This window comes from Onychomys torridus, chromosome 13, assembly GCF_903995425.1.
Source record: "Onychomys torridus chromosome 13, mOncTor1.1, whole genome shotgun sequence".
NCBI lineage: Eukaryota > Metazoa > Chordata > Mammalia > Rodentia > Cricetidae > Onychomys > Onychomys torridus.
Window position 1 is genome coordinate 36,664,335 of NC_050455.1, and position 19,253 is coordinate 36,683,587.

General features: G+C 37.3%; 1 pseudogene; it reads left to right on the forward strand.

The window, feature by feature from the left end:
• Nucleotides 1-289: 289 nt before the first annotated feature.
• Nucleotides 290-811, forward strand: LOC118594530 (annotated as a pseudogene).
• Nucleotides 812-19,253: the final 18,442 nt, after the last annotated feature.

The window sequence follows — 19,253 nt, forward strand, 5'->3', positions numbered from 1 at the left end:
CATGAGATACCACCTATCCATGTCCATGCCAACCAAGGACAAAGCAATGGCGTGGTGGTCCAGGTCTTGAATTAAAAATCCAAAGCTTGTCTGGCATAAGTGAGATGTTGGTGGTGTCCTGAAATTATGACTATAGTTATACTCCGATATTCATTTGCTTTAAATGAAAGTTTTTTTTTAAAAAATATTTAAAGACAAAAGTTAAAAGAAGGTTGTCACTAATTCAGCAATTGGGTGATCTTTGTCATGGACATAAGTATATAGATGTAGTGGCCCTAGAAGAGTCAACATGCCAGTTGCCAAGAGCTGGGTTTATTGCAAAATCTATGTGACCCCACAGAGACCCTTGGAGAAGTCGTTCCTCGACCAGGAACCGAAGATGATCAGAGACTGTGGGCTCTGAAATGAACTGTGTGGAGCATCAAACTTACCCTGGCCAAGATTTGCAAGGCTGACCAGATGAAAAGGGCTCATGGCTTCTCTTTGAAGGCAATGGCCTGCTGTGGCAACTTGTTTGCATTGGGTGGCGAGAACAAGATGAAGCTGGATTACATCTTGTATCCGAAAAGTGAGGATTTCTCAGAGAGGCTGCTGCAGAACCAGGTTTTTAAACTGGGCCTGGGTAAATCTATTCACCACACCCATGTGCTCATTTATAAGCTACCAGGGTTTGCAAGCAGGTGATGAACATCCCTTCCTTCATTGTCCAGACTCCAGAAGCACATTGACTTCTCCTTATGGTGATGGCTATCCAGGCCATGTGAAGAGGAAGCACGCCAAGAAAGGGCCTGGGCAGCACAGGAACAGATGATAAGAGGGAAGAGGATTAATGTTACATTTCCTGGACTGGAGGATTTTCTAATTTTTTAAGTTGACTAATAAAACAGGATTAACACTTAGAAAGGAAGAAAGAAAGGAAGGGAGGGAGGGAGGGAGGGAGGGAGGGAGGGAGGAAGAAAGGAAGGAAGGAAGAAAGAGAAAGAAAGAGAAAGGAAGAAAGAGGAAGAAAGGTAGAAAAAAGAGAGAGAAGGAGGAAGGGAGGAAAGGAGGGAGAAAAAGAGGGAGGGAGGCAGGGGGAGAGAGAGAGAGAGAGAAGGAAAGAAAGAAAGAAAGAAAAAAAGAAATTAGGTACTGTAAGGTAGACCTTAGACTTCCTGGAGGTGTATGGCTTGGGGAACTCACTGAGAGAAAGGAATAATAGTCCATGGAGAAGAAGGCAGACTTCAGGGTAATTACAGCTGACATTTATTGACTGCTAAGTTACATGCTGGGCAGCTCAATGTACATTATTCAATCATTATAGTTGTCATATGACATAAATAATGGCATTATTCCAACTTTGAAGATTAAAAAAAGAAGCCACGCTGAAGATAAAGAAGGGTTAAACGGATTCTCTTCAATTTGGTAAGCCATTCTTTCCTGCATTTGGCTTTGTTCACAAGCACCCCGGCTGGATGTAACAACAGGCAGCAAAATGTAAGGTGGGAGTAAAGACAGATAAAATATGACGTATTAAAATAAAACCCGGGAGGAAACGAGTCTATTCAACGTGATGGATAATTTTACAAGAATAGGAGGAGCCAAAGATAAGAGACCTATGCAATAAGCATATCTGCTAAAACTAGGCCACGTTAGCAACCAGCTGAATGGGTTAATAAACGTCAAGACTCCGGGTTCGTGAAATAAAAATTAAGCATAAAACAAATTTGGAGGAAAACTGTATGGATAACAAGACAAGACAAAAATGTATGTCACAGAATCTTGTAAATCATAGTTATGTTAATCACTCATATTTAATCCAGCATTTGGGTTCCATGGCCCCACCCCATCTTTAAAGAATACTAGGGGTTGTCTAATTTTGAAGATGGAGATATTGGAGCACAGAGACTTTAAATGAATTGCTTAGAGTCACACAGCAAATTGAGGAGCTGGGGCTTCAACCAATGCCTGCTTGAGCCATAGGTAATATTTTCATATAGATTCTTGAAAGCTCCCATGCACCCACACAGAAAATACTGGAATGCATTGGAAGGCAGTGCTTCTGTTTATTGCTTACTTTAAGGGCATACAATAAGATAGTTTCAGGCAGAATTATGTAGCAGTAATCTTAGTGGCTGTTGATTTAGTAAGAATCAAACCTGTATTTCCTGTGTTGACTCCTTTGCTAGTCACAGTTTTGGAAAAGAATCTCCTAGCTTGCCGGGCTTCCTCTCCTGCTGTGCATGGATGGCAGGGGATGTGGTAGGGATTATGAAAAGTCTTGGGACTGCTAGTGTGGTTGGACACTCATTGTTCCAGGCTGGTTACTTCAGGGTTCATATACTTTGGATGGTGACCTAAGCAGATGGCAGACACCAAGAGTGTCAGCTGTCATTACTCTTTTCTTATTCCCCAAGCCTGGTTAGTGAGGTACTCCTACCTTACCATCTGTTTGCCAGCTGCAGAGCACTCTTGCCCATTAAGGCCCCCCCAAAGCTGTGGAAGCTGCTAGTGTTTTTTCGTATATACCAGTGGGAACATGTGATTTAGGATGGACAGGATAAGGGAGTTGGCAGACACAGCCCAGCCAAACCTCTAAATGACTTTCTTTGCAATAATTGTGCTGGTAATGGATGTACCCATGCAAGTGGCAGCATCCTGACTAACATACTGCAAATGAGAGCTACATTTAAAACACAAAACAAAACTTGGTATGAAGTGTGACTGGATTTGAAATTCATTTCAGCATTACATTGGATAATAGAAGAAAAACAAGGGCTGTTCATTTCATGAACTAAAAATGTCAACTGCTACAAATGTATAGTGGATGTGAGAAATAGTCTTAGTTTTGGGCTTTGCTTTTAGTTGACAGCTTTATTGAGGTGCAATTGACGTACAATAAACTGCACGTGTTTATCATAATTTGATGAGTTGACACATGTATGCACTTGCAAAGCCATCATCACAATGAAAAGTGTGAGCATATGGGTCACTTACAATGTCTTCCTCTTCCTTCTGGAGCCCTTCTCTCAGCTCACTCACTGCCCTTGCCTCCCCTGGCCAATGTTGGTCTGTTCTTTGCCATCACAGAGGATCTTGCATCTTCTAGACCAGGGCTTGCCAATGAACATAGCCTGTGGGCCAACACATCCATTGTGTAAATAAAGTTTTATTGGAACAGTCATACTCATTCACACATTGTGCCTACTTTGGCACTACAGAGATCAGTAGTTTTAACAGAAGCCTTGTGGCCTCCAAGTGTTTACTATCAGACAAAACAGTAAACCTCTCCCATTCCACAGATTTTATAAATGGAGTCTTAGAGTAAGTACTCTTATTGGTTTAGAATCTGGCTTCATTCTCTGCATTCCAAGCTTGTTGCCTGTATCATAGTTTTTGGTAATTTTTTTTCTGTATTTTAATTCCACTTATCCTTTTCATAGTGGAACAATAATTTAATGTGTATGTAAAGCAAGACATAGACATCTATCTGCTGAAATGTGGTTGCTTCTGCCTTGGAGCTCTTCTCTGAAGACACAACAAACTTTTAATGTTCGAGCTTTTGTATGTCCATGCACTTCTTTATCTTTAGAAAAAGATCTAAGCAGGAATAATTGACTTTTGTGGCAAATGCAGATTTAACTTAGTAATGAACAGTTTGAAGAGGAGGTTCCATTTTTTTTTCCAGTTGCTGCCAGCCTTTTATGAGCATTTTGGGTCTGGAACCTCATCTTCAACATGTAATTATGAGGCTCATCTCTTAGGTTCTCATCCAAACTTGTGTAGAACTGACTCACAGTAGTTTTATTTTACATGTTGTCAACTACTAACAATGTTGACTATATTTTTATGGAGTTAATAGTCACCTGGATATTTTTGATAAAGTGTTCCAATCTCTATTTTTGTTTGGTTATTTCCTATCACTAGATTTTGAGAGTTCTTTGTAAATACAAGTCTTCTTTTAGATACAGAATTTAAAAGTATGTTAGCCTATGCACTATCTTAACAGTATTGTTTCTAAAAAATTATTTACTCATTTTTGGGGAACTTCCTAGGCAGTTGCCTACATCAAGATGAAGCTGAATATTTCCTTCCCAGTCATTGGCTGTCAGAAAGCTATTGAAGTGATGATGAACACAAGCTTCCTACTTTCTATAAGAAGTTCATGGTTGCAGAAGTAGCTATTGATGCTCTGAATGAAGAGTGGAAGGGTTATGAATCAATAGTGTGAAGGTTTTCCCACAAGAAAAAGTGTCTTGATCCAGGGCAGTACTTGCTACTGCATAAGGGGCATTCTTGTTATAGATCAAAGATAACTGAAGAAAGGAAGTGTAAGGCTGTTCAGGATGCATTGTGGATGCCAACCCGAGTGTTCTCAACTTGGTTATTGCAAGAATAGAAGAGGAGGATATTCTTGGACTGACAACTTCTATACCTCTGTGTTTAGGGCCCAAAAGAGCTAGCAGAATCTGACAACTTTCCAACCTATTTTAAAGAAGATGACATCTACCAATGTGTTGGCTGAAAGCCCTTTAACAAAGAAGCTAAGACGCCCAGGACCAAAGCATCCAAGATCCAGTTTCTTGTTACTTCATATGCCCTGTGACACAAACACCAATTTATTGTGCTGAAGAAAGAATGCACTAATAAAAATAGCAAGGACTGCCTTAGTTACCTGTCTATGGCTGTGATAAGACACCGTGACCAAACTGACTTGGAAAAGAAAGCATTTGATTTTGGGGGCTTCTAGTTTCAGAGGGTTAGAGTTCATGACCATCATGGCAGTGATCATGGCAGCAGGCAGTCAGGCAGGCATGGTGCTATAGTAATAGCTGAGAGCTCATATTCTGAGATACACCCATAATTCAGAGAGAGAGCTATCTGGGAATGGTATGGGCTTTTGAAACTTCCAAAGCCTGTCCCCAGGGACACACATCCTCTAACATGGCCACACTCCCTAATCCTTCTCAAACAGTTCTGTCAACTGGGGACCAAATATTTAAATTTTATGAGCATATTTATGGGTGTTATTCTTATTAACTACTACACTCATCTATCATTTAAATCTATTAAAATAATAAGAAATAATTTTGTATGTATACTAGTGTAGTAGTTACTTTTGATGTTTTCAGTTTCTCTGCATAGATTCCTAGCCCACTTGTCACCAATGCCTTCAGCCTGAAAGACCTACATGAATATGACATGGGGGAGAAGAAAGGGCTTCATTCCACTTTGCTGTAATCCATTTGTGCTTCTATGATGGAGCATTGAGAATACTAATTGATAAAGAGCAGGAATTTGTTTCTCATAGTTCTGGAAGCTAAGATTCTGATGCCTAAGGCCAAAGTACTGGCAAGGTTGTGTGGTGAGTATTGGTTTCTGCCCCTCTAGTCTTTTAAATAGTAGCAATCTTGACAGGTGTGACGTTAGTACCTCCCCATCCACCTGTTGGCCTTTCATGCCTTTTTTGTTTTTATTCATTGCTACTTATTCTCTGCCCTTTTTTCTTTTTTTCTATTGGCATATTTGTTCTCTTGTTCCAAGTTGTATGCTTTCCTTATGTTATTTTGAATTAACCTTTCATTTTGCATATGATTTGCAAATATACTCTATTTCAGTGGTTCTTGATCTTCCTAATGTTGCAACCCTTTAATACAGTTCCTCATGTAGTGGTGACCCCCTAACCATAAAATTATTTTATTTCTACTTCATAACTATAATTTTGCTACTGTTATGAATTGTGATATAAATATCTGCAATGCAGAATATCAGATACGTGACTCTCAAAGGGATTGTGACCCACAGGTTGAAAACCACTGCATTTCATAGGCTACCCTTTTGCATCTTTTATAGTTTCCTTTGCTGCCCAGAAACTTTTCAGCTTGATACAGCTAACTTTTCCTTTTGTTGTTCTTGTTTTCAGTGTAACAATCACAAAAGTTTTTATAGGAAACTGTCTGTGACATTATTTTATATTTTCTTCTAGAAACTATCACGTGGCATCTTACATTTCAGTCTGTTGAATTGATATTTCTGTATCACTTCGTGTAAGAGTCCAGTCATTCTTTGGCATGTAGATACCCAATTTCCTAATGTAATTTATTGAGCAAATTATCAATCCCCATTGTGCCTTATTGGGGCTCTTGTCAAAAAAACATATTACTGTACTTTCCATTCAATTGCAGTGGATAGTGTACTGTTCTTGTGCCAGTACTATCCTGTTTTGAATATAGAAATGTTTAATTGATTTTTAAAACTTATTCAGCTGTCAGTATTTATTTGGGGATTGTTGAATAATGGACAGCGTTGTCTGAGCTCTGTTGGCTGCAGCTTGTGTATCTAGTCCTTGTGTTCCTCCATATTGTTGCACATATGTAGTTCATTCAAAATAAATTTAACTACAAAGACATGAGTGAGCACAAAGGCAGCTTGAAGACCCCGAGTTCCTTTATTTATGATGGATTCTGTACCCACTCAGTTCTAAACTATCTACTTGTTTTAGTGTTCCATGACATAATTATTATGCAAATGTGCACTGTACTTACATAGCATGTATTCCTCTATACTCCATGATTCCCCCTTTAACAGTCCAATCAGTCCTTTCTATTTCACTAATACAGTATTGGTTCTAATTTCAAGTCATCTACATATTTGTGACTTTATGTATTTGTAAAATATAGGCTCTACCATGAGAGAAAACATGATATTTGCCTTTCTGAAATGATTTAATTCCTTTAATATGATTATCTCCAATTGCATCCATTTTTCTTCAAACATTGCAATGCCATCCTTCTTTATGACTGAATGAAATGTTATTGTGTGTATAAACCACATTTTCTGTATTTGTTACTCTGTTGATAGTCATACTGAACTATTTAACATAATTGGAATCATAAGGTGTGATGCTTCCAACTTGTTTTTTCCTTGTTTTAGCTGTTCATGATATTTTATGGTTCTATGAAAATTTTAGGGTTTTTCTTTCTATTTTTTTTGATAGAGATTGTTTGAGTAGTACAGACATTTTAGCAGTATTCATTGGCTTTTCATTCCATGAACATGGGTTGTAATTCCAATAATCTATATCTTCTATTTATCTTATTGGTCTTTAGCAGTTTCCAGTGTATAGGTATTTAACCACTTTGGTTAAATTCATTTTCAAATATTTTGTTTATTTCTTTCTTAACAAATGGATTATTTTTTATTTCTTTTTTTGAAAAAGATTGTTATTGCAGAAAAATATGGTTAATTTATTTTTATTAAATTCAATTATATTAAATTCATTTATCAGTTTTGGAGTAATAAGAGGGATCATAATATTTGGTTAATTTAATTTTGGAGGCAGAACAACTTTTTTCTTTTTCTATTTTCTTCTCTCATACTGTACATACTGACCACAGTTTCCCCTCCCTCCGCTCCTCCTAATCCCCCCCACCTCTCCTCCCCCTAGATCCACTGTTCTTTCTGCTTCAGAAAAGAGCTGCCCCCCCCCCCCCGGCCAGGATATTAACTTTTATGTTTTTGTAAATGTAGTTGTGTTTTCTTTTCAGAGTAGTTTGGTACTACTAGGTGTTGATTTTATTGTTTATTTTTAAAATAAGATTCACTGTTAAAAACGCTGCAAATAAACAACAACAACAACAAAATCACACTAAAATGAACAAGACTCAAAGTCTATAACACTCAACGGAGTTCTAGGTAGTTAGAATAGGCTTTTGGAATGGAAGCCATGGAGATTTACACTAAGTGTTACACTTTCAGTATTGAATATATCTTACTAACTTATTCACCATCAGGACAAAAAAATATGGCAGAATTAGAGCTAAAAAGCAATTAGCATTATATCCTCCTTCATAACTTGTGTCCATTATCTGCATTCATTCATTTTTTTCTCCTTCTTTCATATCTAGCCTTGTTATTTGCTGAGTGGATCCAAACTAATAGCCAATCTGAGACTAATTGTTTGCTGTAACCAAGTCAATATTTTCATGGCTGTGTTCTTCTGTGACTTATTCCTTATCCTTCTTCCTTTGAGGTGGTTTTCTCTGTGGCTTTGTGTAGCTTACTCACATGTGTACAGCCACTCTTGTTGAAGGCTGTGGGCAGCTCCTGGCAATTCTCCATGTTCTTTTCTATTTTCTGTCCATGAATGCCCTGGTTTCCTGCTTCCATCTCTCCCCATCATAGAGTGATTGACATTTGGCTTGAGTTTTCACTGTCTACTTCTTCCTGCAACTGGCTAAAGGTTGGAGACTGGAACACTGCCTTTCTCCTGTTTTTCAGGTTATCACCAATCCTTTATTACGGGATGTCTAGTGTCTTTGATGTCACTCTTTCATAGTTTGTGTGTAATTATTGTTTATTTAAAATGTGAAGGTAAATTTGACATGTTTCTTTCTTGTGGGTTGGATTTATTCTTTTCTTTAATTTGTGCAAATATTCTCAGAGATTCTGATTTAATATTTTTGAATGCATCATTATTAAAAGAAAAAGAAATACAAAAACCTCAATCAATAATTGCATCAAACCATTTTCAGCATTAAACTTGATATTAGAAAAGATATTTTCAGAAGATTCTCATTAAATGTTTTGTTTTATTTGAACATATTAAAATATAACAACTATTATCTTCCTTAACACTTGATGTTTAAGGTGTTTAATACTTATAATTATGTGGAATAAAATGCATAGATTTAAAAATGTATTTCCATCTAGATTCCCTAAACTTCTACTTCTTCCCAGGGAGCTATACATATAACGTTTTTTATTTGTACCATGACATGAAAAATGTTTGGGACTGCTGACTTACAAACTCTGACTAAAGCAGCAAGCTGTCTCTTTTGCAAAAGTGTCTACAGAAATCCAATTTTACATCTCATTTTGGGATATTTTAAGACTTTTGAAAACTATTCATGAAGTTCTTCAGTTAAGGCCCTCTGTTCCAGTGCAGAGAAGGGCTGAAGGCTGTACTTCCCAGTATTTCCCAGCCCAGTACTTGCAAGGACTGAATTTAACATGAGGCAGAGACATGCACCTTGAGGAAGGTGGACTCTGTTGCCATTGCTTACACATTGCTTACAGCTAAAATCACACGCAGTTAAATTTACTTTTAGAAATCCCTTAGGTCCATTGCTCTGAAACTACTCACATCCACACACACAATCCTAGTTTGCATTTCTTAAGCATGTGGGAATTTGAGAACTTCCTATTTTAAAAGGGAGAAAAGCGAGATATATATCTATGACAGGCAGTTGTGTTTCTAAAATATTCTTGCCTAAGCTGTCTGACTCCTAGGTTAAATAAAATAAAGGTGGTAGTGCTTAATGGGAGCTTGGAGGCACAGGTTTCATTTTCTCATTTAATTAGAGGTAAATGTATTCATTTTCTTGTGAAGGTCAAATGATACAGTGTGTATGGCCTTACTAGAACTGATGGGTAGTGGAAGTAGTTTCTGTTCTAAAGTGTGGTTATTTGTGTATCATTGCCATTGTTGGTTATAGTGAACTATCCTTTAAACATGAAATGTAAAGCACAATCACAGATGGGATGAAGCAAACAGAAGTGATTTTTTAATTATAGTTTAGAGACTTATTTTTACTTATGAGTATTTGTGTGAGTGTATGCCAGATGTGTGGGGTGTCTATCAAGGCCGGAAGAGTTGGATCTCCTGGAGCTCGAAGTTACAGTAGTTGTGGGTTGCCTGACATCAATGACAGTTACCTGAACTTGGGTTCTCCGTAAGTACTCTTAACTGCCAAGGCATCTCTCCAGTCCCACATAGAAATGTCTTAAACTGTATTTTAGAATTAAGATGAAGCCCAAATAGTTTAAAATTAGATTGTGTGTCTTTCTATTTTAATAGGCAAAATATAAACTGTAGAAAAATAGTAATGATGAGAATCATGAGCATCTTAAGTGCTGAATTCTAGAAAGTGCTTTAAGATGTTAACTCACTTTGAAGGGATTTTTTTTTTTTTAGTATGTTTGTGTTTGTGTATGAGTTTACACACAAGCCTGTAGGTATGCACAGAGGCCAGAAAATGGGTTAGATCCTCTGGAGCTATAGTTATGGGTAGTTGTGAGTCAACTGACCTAGATGATGGAAATCAAATTTTGATCATCTTACTGTGTACTCTTCTGAGTCATCTTTCCAGTTCCCATTTTAAATTTTGAAACCAGTCTAGATGGAATACAAAATGGATTTTATCATGGTAGAAGAATAGTTCTCCATGTTCAAAGAATAAAAATTGAGTAGGTATTTGTAACCAGAAGTTTTCCTGGTCCCACCCAGCTCACAGCTGCTCAGACCCAAATAAACACACAGATGCTTATCTTAATTAAAACTGTTTGGACTAATGGCTCAGGCTTCTTGATAGCTACATCTTATACTTAAATTAACCCATAATTCTTATTTATGTTTAGCCACATGGCTTGGTACCTTTTCCTAGTTCTGCCTTCACATCTTGCTTCTCATGGTGGTGGTGGCTGGCAGCATCTCCTGACTCAGTCTTCCATTTCCCAGAATTCTCCTCTCTGCTTGTCCTGCCTATACTAAACTTCCTACCTGGTTACTGGCCAATCAGCATTTTATTTATCAATCAATCAGAGCAACATGTATTCACAGCATACAGAAAGACATCCCAAGCAGGTATTGTTTATGGAGACATCATTTCATGAGATAACATTTTTTAACTGTAGGATAATTTAGAATTATGCACAAACAATGTTTTAAATATTGTACAAAATGGGCTGGAAAGATGGCTCAGCAGTTATGAGTACTTGCTACTCTTTCAGAGGACCTGATTTCAGTTCCAAGCATCCACATCAGGCAGCTCAAAACTGCCTATAGTTCTAGCTCAGGGACTGGATGCTCTCTCCTAGCCTTTACAGGTATCTATACACATGTGGCATAAACTCATAAGACACATTATACATTTTAAAAAAGGTAAAAATAAAACTATAGAAGCAGCTGTTCTAGGTTTCAAGAGAAAAATAAAACAGTATCTTGCCTAGTATATGTGTATACACACTGGAAGATTGTACATGTTAGAAAAGGCATGGAAAGGATAAAGTAAAAAAGATATTTGAATATTCAAGATGACTGGTGATTTTTGGGCTCAAAAAGAATGATAGATTTGGGATGAAGCTTGTAGTGAGACTTTGTGACTTAGGTGACAGATTTACAAGTCATTTTTATAACTAAGCTTTATAATTGATATACTCATTGCATTTGTTCTGTGGATATGCTAAATGTTAGATTCAAATTAAAAACTATAAATGTGTTGGCATAAGAAAAGTAAAAGTAATATTAATATTTTTGTGTAAAAAGAATGTTTTACTGCTAATGTTTTAAGTAGCTATAAATGTATAAGCCAACATGAATAAATGTAGCATCTCCTGTGACTGTAATGGGATGTATGCAACTAAGTAATAGATTTATTCTTAGAATTTTAGGAAATGTTACAAACTCAATACATGCTGGCAGGATGTTAATTCTATTTGACTCCTCATATTTATAAACTTAATTTCATCACATTAGTTATTTGAATATTTGTCATTTGGATTTATTAAGCCAGTGAAAATTACAAATTGGATAAATATTGCATGTTTGTTTTATGCTATTTGTTTCTGTAACTGTCTCAGTCAAGGTTCTAGTGCTGTGAAGAGACACCATGCTCATGGCAATTAATAAAGGAAAAGACTTAATTGGGGCTGGCCTACAGTTTCAGAGGGCTAGTTCATTATTGTCATGGCAGTACACAAGCTGACATGGTGCTGGAGAAGTGGCTGAGTGTTCTGCATCTGGGTCTGTAGGCAGCAGGAAGAGAGAGACACTGGACCTGGCTTGGGCTTTTGAAAACTCCAAAGTCCACTTCAGTAACATACTTTCTCCAATACAGCCACATCTACTCCAACAAATAGTGCTACTCCATAAGCACTGAAATATATGGGCCTATGGGGGACATTATTTTTTTCAAACCACTACAACAACTAAATGTTATTTAAAGGCCTTTTGGGGGAAAAATGGCTAAATTCTGCTATGTGTAATATCAGGTGGCATGTTGGAAAGCTAAATTTGTAAGACTAAGGAAGAATGAGCATTTTTTACCTTTTACTTAAACATTTAACAAAAAATGTAAACCAAATTGAAATTCCAAAGAATTGTTCTTATGAATAAAAAAAATTATTCATAATATGCAACCATGGGTTACATAAAAATATGCCAAACAAATGAAGACTCATGGCCATACACTGACATCACCTTATGATTCAGGATTCACAATCATTCTACCTCAGATTGGGTAACCTTGAGTTGCACCTTCCTTAGAGGGGGTCTGGGTTTATTGTGAGTGTGATGAAGCTGTCGTTAAATTTAATTACCCAAAGGGAAATTGTAAGCACTCTGTCCTAGGCAATGGGGGGGGGAGGGTTGAATCAGCTGAAATAAAATGGGCAAACCCCGCTACTTCTCAAATAATGAAAATGAGCCAAATTACTACTAAACACAATCTAAATTCTATTGTTAAGTTGACTGGGCTCATGTGTAAGTAGCTGTAATAAAACAACCAGCCATTATACTTCAAGGCTGTTATGACTTTAAGAATTGGAGATGATGGTTTAAATGTGATTGTTCATGGTCTTCCTTTTGTTTACAACAAGACCCACTTTCCTACAAGATTGCTCATGATTTTTTTATGAAAAAGACTTTTGTGAATTTTGAAGAGAAAGAAGTTTGTGTGTTCCACAGAAGGGTAACTTGTGCATTAAATTGGTCTTAAATGTGGTGCAAAGTGAGAGAACTGGGTGCTGCAGAATTTAGGTTTCTGATGGATCCTTCAGAACCTCAATCAGGAATGCTTCTTTTGGCTGTAGGGTATGCGGCATTGAGGAAGACTGGAGTAAAGCTGTCCTCCTGTTTCTGTTGTAGTTCTAAGTCTGCAAAGTCATGAACATAGTTTTCTATTGAAATACATGCTATAGAATGGAAACTGTGCCATGTAATCTTGCCTAGTTTATCTCTTCTGGACACGACAGAAGTTTGGTTCACATTATCTTAGAGATCTCCTTGACTTAGAATTCTACCTATAGTGCACTAGTGGACATCAGTCAGCAGCTCACACATGTGCAGCTTGCAGATCTGTGTGTGCACGGAGTTGTTGTTGGTTGGTCTTTGGTCTTTTGGGGGCCCTGCCACCCAGCTCCCAAATAAAGCACGCCCAGAGGCTTATTCTTAATTATAAATGTCCAGCCTTTGCTTGACTTGTTTCTAGCCAGCTTTTCTTTACTTAAATTATCCCATCTATCTTTTGCCTCTGAACTTTTATCTTTCACTATTCCTGTATAACTTTCTTTGTTTCTTACTTTGTGGCTTGCTGTGTAGCTGAATGGCTGACCCTTGGAGTCTTTCTCCTTCTCTGGCTAATTCTTCTTTTCCTTCCAGATTTCTTCTATTAATTCTCTCTGCCTGATAGCCCCACCTATCCTTTCTTCTGCCTTGCTATTGGCCATTCAGTTCTTTATTACACCATCAGATGTTTTAGACAGGCACAGTAACTGTAGATGAATTTCTAAAGTGTCTCAGTAAATAAAAAAACACGGAGTTAAATATAGGGGTGAAAACCTTAGATAGATCAGGGAAATAGGGAAAGCCACCAGCCAACCTTATCTCACCAACTCTGCAGTTTCCAAATGTGAGTTACTTCCTGTCTACCCATGCCTTTATTGCCTTGCTGTTCTGCCATCTGATTTGTTCTCTGTCTAGCTACACCACTTTCTCTTCCTACACAGTGCTGTCACTTTCTGTCTGTCTGTACAGACCTCCAGACCTCCATGGTTAACTAGTGTTGGAATTAAAGCATATGCCACCACACCTGACTCTGTTTCCAGTGTGGCCTTGAACACACAGAGATCCTGCCTGCCAAGTAATAGGATAAAGGGTGTGTGCTACCACTGCCTGACTTCTTTGTCTCCTTATAATGGCTGGCCTTTTTCTTCTGATCTCCAGGCAAGCTTCATTTATTAAAGCACAAATAAAATATCACCACATTTCAGCACAAATAAAATATCACCACACAGTAACATAGCTTCACAGAGTTAAACAAACGCAACATAAACAAAAGTAACGTACCTTAAAATAATAGTCCCTAACATGGAGTCTAACTCCTGAAGTTCAAAAGTGACCTCAGGAAAGTGGAAGAATCTTTCTAGATGTGAGGTCGTCATCACTTTTAAAGAAGAAAGACACTGTGTTTTAAAAATAGACAGCTGGACACTAAAGAAAAAGATATCTAGACTAACCTTAATTCAAACAGAAATGCAAAACAAAATGCCTTAAAATAATCAACCAGAAAATAATCCTTGCCAATGATAAAGCTGCTTCTTCATTATTATTATTATTAATATTATTATTCAGGAAAGATTTATCTCCTTAAAGACTTTTTTTCCCTGAGGGAAATGGGAGCTAATTGCCTGGCAGTGGCAGAGAATTTCATTATCGAAACACTAAAGAGTTCTTGGGAACACCTGTAGGGTGGGGGTAAAACAAAACACAACTTGCAAAGACCAGTTTCTGCTTAATTTAGCCATAGAAGTAAATATTCCTGAGTTCCTGGCTAGTCATATGAGTGATTTCCAGTGTCCCTTCATTGACGAATGGATGTCAGTCATTGCAGTATTTCACTATGCAATGAATCACCCGGAAAGACATGATTTACAGCAAATATCAAAATCTGCATCAGTTTGATTGGAGAGTAAAGATTCACCACTGTACAATAAATAGTATAGATGATAAATTTATAACCCAAGGAAGTTTGCTTATAACATTGCGGGAAAACGTATTTAAAAAACAATAAAAAATGAATATTTGATGCTCTACTGAAATAAGGGTGTAAATCAGAAATACTTTTAATTCATAAAACAAAGAACTTATTGTACATTGCTAGTGACCTTAACCTTGAATAAACTGAACTTAATTCACCCTCGTTTTCATTAGTGTGATCAGCCTTTTCTTCTGCCAAGGGGAAAAAAATTGTTGCCAAATTACCCTGATTGTCCTGAGTGCTGGACAAATAATGTCAGGAATGCTTTGAACTTATAAAACACCTTTCATCCACAGAGTGCAAAACACTTAAAAAAAAAAAAAAAAAGGACTTGCACATTCATACACTCACAGGCCTTTTTGGTGGAGTTGGGGAGGCTGAAGCATGGCAATTATTCATTCTACTACATCGAGAAGAAGTAATTAAAATTTACAGAAGTAAAATAATTTTGGGCAACAAAGAGATGAAAATATCAAGGGATGATGCTCCCTTGGAGTGCACACCTGTTGAACTCAGTAGCGATCAAGCAATTGGATGATGATTTCAGAAAAGGAGGGGTTCAGTGGGCGTTGAAATAGCATGAGGCAAAAGAGGAAGACCCCCCAGGATTATAGGGGTTCCTCATTAAATTGCCCTTTCCTTTTTTATGGTACTAGAGATTGAACTCTGAGCCTTGCATCAACTAGGCGTACACTCTACCTCTAAGCTTTACTACCAGGCCTTGTTTCTTTTTCATTTTTGTAATATTTAAAACAATTGGGGCTTATAATATAATGACATCATTTCTTCCTCTTTCTATACCTCCCAAGAATCACGATCTTTTTTAAAAGTTTTAATTTCATTTATTTTTTTTTATTATTTCAATGTAACATGAATATGACATCAATTACCTGTATATCTGCATTAATTACAGTGACAGACCTAACCAACATACAACGCAAAAACTGAAATCGATTAAACACATTCTTCTTTATCATTTACAAACTGGGGTGGATAAATCTTGGAAAACAGATATGAATTAACTCTTTTGTTGTATTTTATTGGTTGCTATATTGATTTATTAGGGGGAAACTGCCAAAATTAGAGTTTTTTTTTTTTTTTTTAAATGAGAGTCTTAGTCAGTGTTCTATTGTTGTGAAGAGACACCATGACCACAGCAACTCGTATAATTGAAAGCATTTAATTGGGTTGGCTTACAGTTTGGTCCCTTATCATCACGGTGAGGAGCATGATGGCATGCAGGCAGACGTGCTACTAGAGAAGTAGCTGAGGGTTCTACACCCAGATCCATAGGCAACAGATTAAGCAGATTGGGCCTGGCTCTCATTGAAACCTAGCCCACCATCAGTGACACACTTCCTCTAAAAGGCCATACCCAACCCAATAACTCCACACCTCCTAATCCTTCTCACATAGTTCCACTTCCTGATGACCAAGCATTCAAATATATGAGCTTATAGGGGCCTTAGATACCTGTGTGATTTTGAAAGATGGTAAAGACTTTCGATCCCCCAACTCTTACTGAAAATTTATGATCTCCTTTTCTTTAATTGTTGTTGTATATCTCTATATATCTATATATTTACAAATTAATACAGATTTATAAATATATAGATATCTATATAGAGATATACATAGTTATATAGATATCTAAATATAAATTCAATCTGCTTAATCCATATAATGTTACCTGTATGTATGTTTTTTTATTATTTCAATGTAACATGAATATGACATCAATTACCTGTATATCTGCATTATGTTTTCAGGGCTGACCATTTGATACTGGATAATCAATTGGTTTGCTCTTCCCTGGGAAAGACTACTTCTCCCACTCATCTTAGGCTAGCTTGTTGCTTAGGATGGCCTTGAACTCCTTATCTTTCTACTGACATCCCTGAAGTGCTAGGATCACAGGTGTTGTATCAGCACGCTACCCTTTGTGGTACATCTTTTCACATTACCCCGGTGATAGCAGTTCTGTGTGCATAATGCTGTGTAGAAATTTGCCTTGAGTTCTCTCTGTCTCTGTCTTTCTCTCTCTCTCTCTCTCTCTCTCTCTCTCTCTCTCTCTCTCTGTGTGTGTGTGTGTGTGTGTGTGTGTGTGTGTTTGTATGTGTAGATGGTAGTAGTGGTGGTATTAGATTTGGTTGTTCTAGATCTGGTGTTTAGAAGTGCCCAATCTAGAGTGTACCCATGCTTGTGGAGCACTTGCAGCTCTGAATGCAGTGTTCATTTGGCACACTGCTTACATTATCTCCTTTCATTCTTGCAAGCCATTTTGAAGTATGTGGTATAAAGGGGCACTCATACATGTTCAGTGTTATGCAAAGGTTCTGTGCCTTTCAGATCCGGGGTCTATATTTGGGCCTGAGATCCGTGCAGGTTGCAAAGCAGTGCTTTCCAGGCCATAGTGGCATATCTGATTTAGGTTTAGTAACTCCGAGAACACAGGTCCACGATGCCAGATCTATTGTAAAATAGAGCAGACATATCTCTTAGAGGTTTTAAATCCAAGGTCATATGTTAACAGTACAACATGCAGCCGGGTGGTAGTAGCACAAGCCTTTAATCCCAGCACTCAGGAGGCAGAGGCAGGGGGATCTCTATGAGTTTGAGGCTAGCATGGACTAACGAGTGAGTTCCAGGAAAGGTGCAAAGCTACACAGAAACCCTGTCTCGAAAAAACCAAAAAACCAAACCAAAACAAAAAACAATACAGTGTGCTTTAAATATTGAACAACACCAGCTAGTCATTGTATGAGTCTTATGACAAATGTCAACCCTGAGCTATTATTTTTAAGTGGTCTTGTCCTTTTAAAATGGAATTATAGAGATCCTTATCTGTTGCTACACAATATCCACTTAAACACTCTTTCTAGGAAAAAATACAGTTTTATTTATGAAATAATCCTCTTTAGACAGGCACATGAGTCTGAGGGTGCTAAACTCAGATCTCACTTTAGCTGTGGTTTCTGATTAGCATAATGGTCACAATTCTGTGCCTACCAATGATTGATGGAGGAACTAAGATAATCAGCTATTTAACGTGTCATTCTTAGTCCAGCCACAGGAAGGGTCTTTTGGTCCAGTTTTGGAGGTTCCAGTCCATGTTGCATACAAATCCTCATTTTTAAGGGTCTGGCATATGCTGTTAGGGCGGGAGTATTGGGAATGTTGCATAGCAAACTGCATACATTCTGGCTGTGGCAGTGAAAAATGAAAAGGAGGAAGGGACTGAGGTTCTTCAATCCCAATTAGATTACATACAGTTGATGACCTAGGGATTTCTTCTTAAGCCCCACCTTCTAATAAGTCCACTGGAAGTGGAAGTTTCTGTCATGCCAGCAACTCCCAAACACCCATCAGCCACTTCCCAAATAATTGACTCCGAGGCTTAATATTACTTATAAATGCTTGGCAGGTAGCTCAGGCTTATTACTAACTAGCTCTTACACTTAAGTTAACCCATAATTCGTATGTATGTGTAGCCACATGGCTTGGTACCTTTTCTCAGTACAGCATTCTCATCTTGCCTCCTCCGCATCTGGCTGTGGACTCCTGACTCTGCCCTCCATTCTTCTCATCATTTTGCTTTCCTGCCTAACTTCCTGCCCAGATACTGGCCTGTCAGCTTTTTATTAACCAATGAGAATAATATATATTTATAATGTCAAAAAGTATTGTTCCACAGCAGTCCACCATCTCCCAATAGTGCCATCCTGAGTACCAAACCTTTAGTACCTGTGAATTTGGGGATGTTTAAGATCTAAATGGCAGTTGGACTGTCTTCCACAATTAAAGATGAATAAAAATTTCAGTTTAGTAAGAATAAGTTTTAAGTGTATATTGTACATCTTAGTGACTATAGTTAATGACATTGTAGAGTTGAAAATTAGTGAACTAATTGTATTTTTAGTGTTTGTGCCACACAAAAAGGAAAAGTACATGAGGCATGATGAAGGACTCATTCATGTTTTCCCTTGTGTGTGTCAATCATGGCCTCTTGATGCAATTTAATTTAACCAATTGTAACATCAGCAGGAGTTGGAAACTGCCTCATTTTAAAAGAATGTATGTATCTATTTATATTATATTTGTTGTATATATGATAAATAAGTACTAGCCAGGTAGGTGGTACCTATCTATAAACCCACAAACTGAGAAGCTGATGCAGGAGGATCATACATTTAAGGCTAGTTTTGCTATACAATAAGACTCTCAGAAAACAAAACAAAGCAGTACATATTATATAGAAAACAGAGATTTCTTATGGAAATTTATTATATTTACATATTTTTGTATATTAAGATATGTGCTATTAATGAATATTTTATATATTTAGCTTCTAGAATATGAAATTATCTCTTATTTGTCTAATAAGACATATACTAAAACATTTTGTGATTAATAATGCATTCTGTAACAGAGAGTCTCAGTCAAGGCTGCTTGACAACC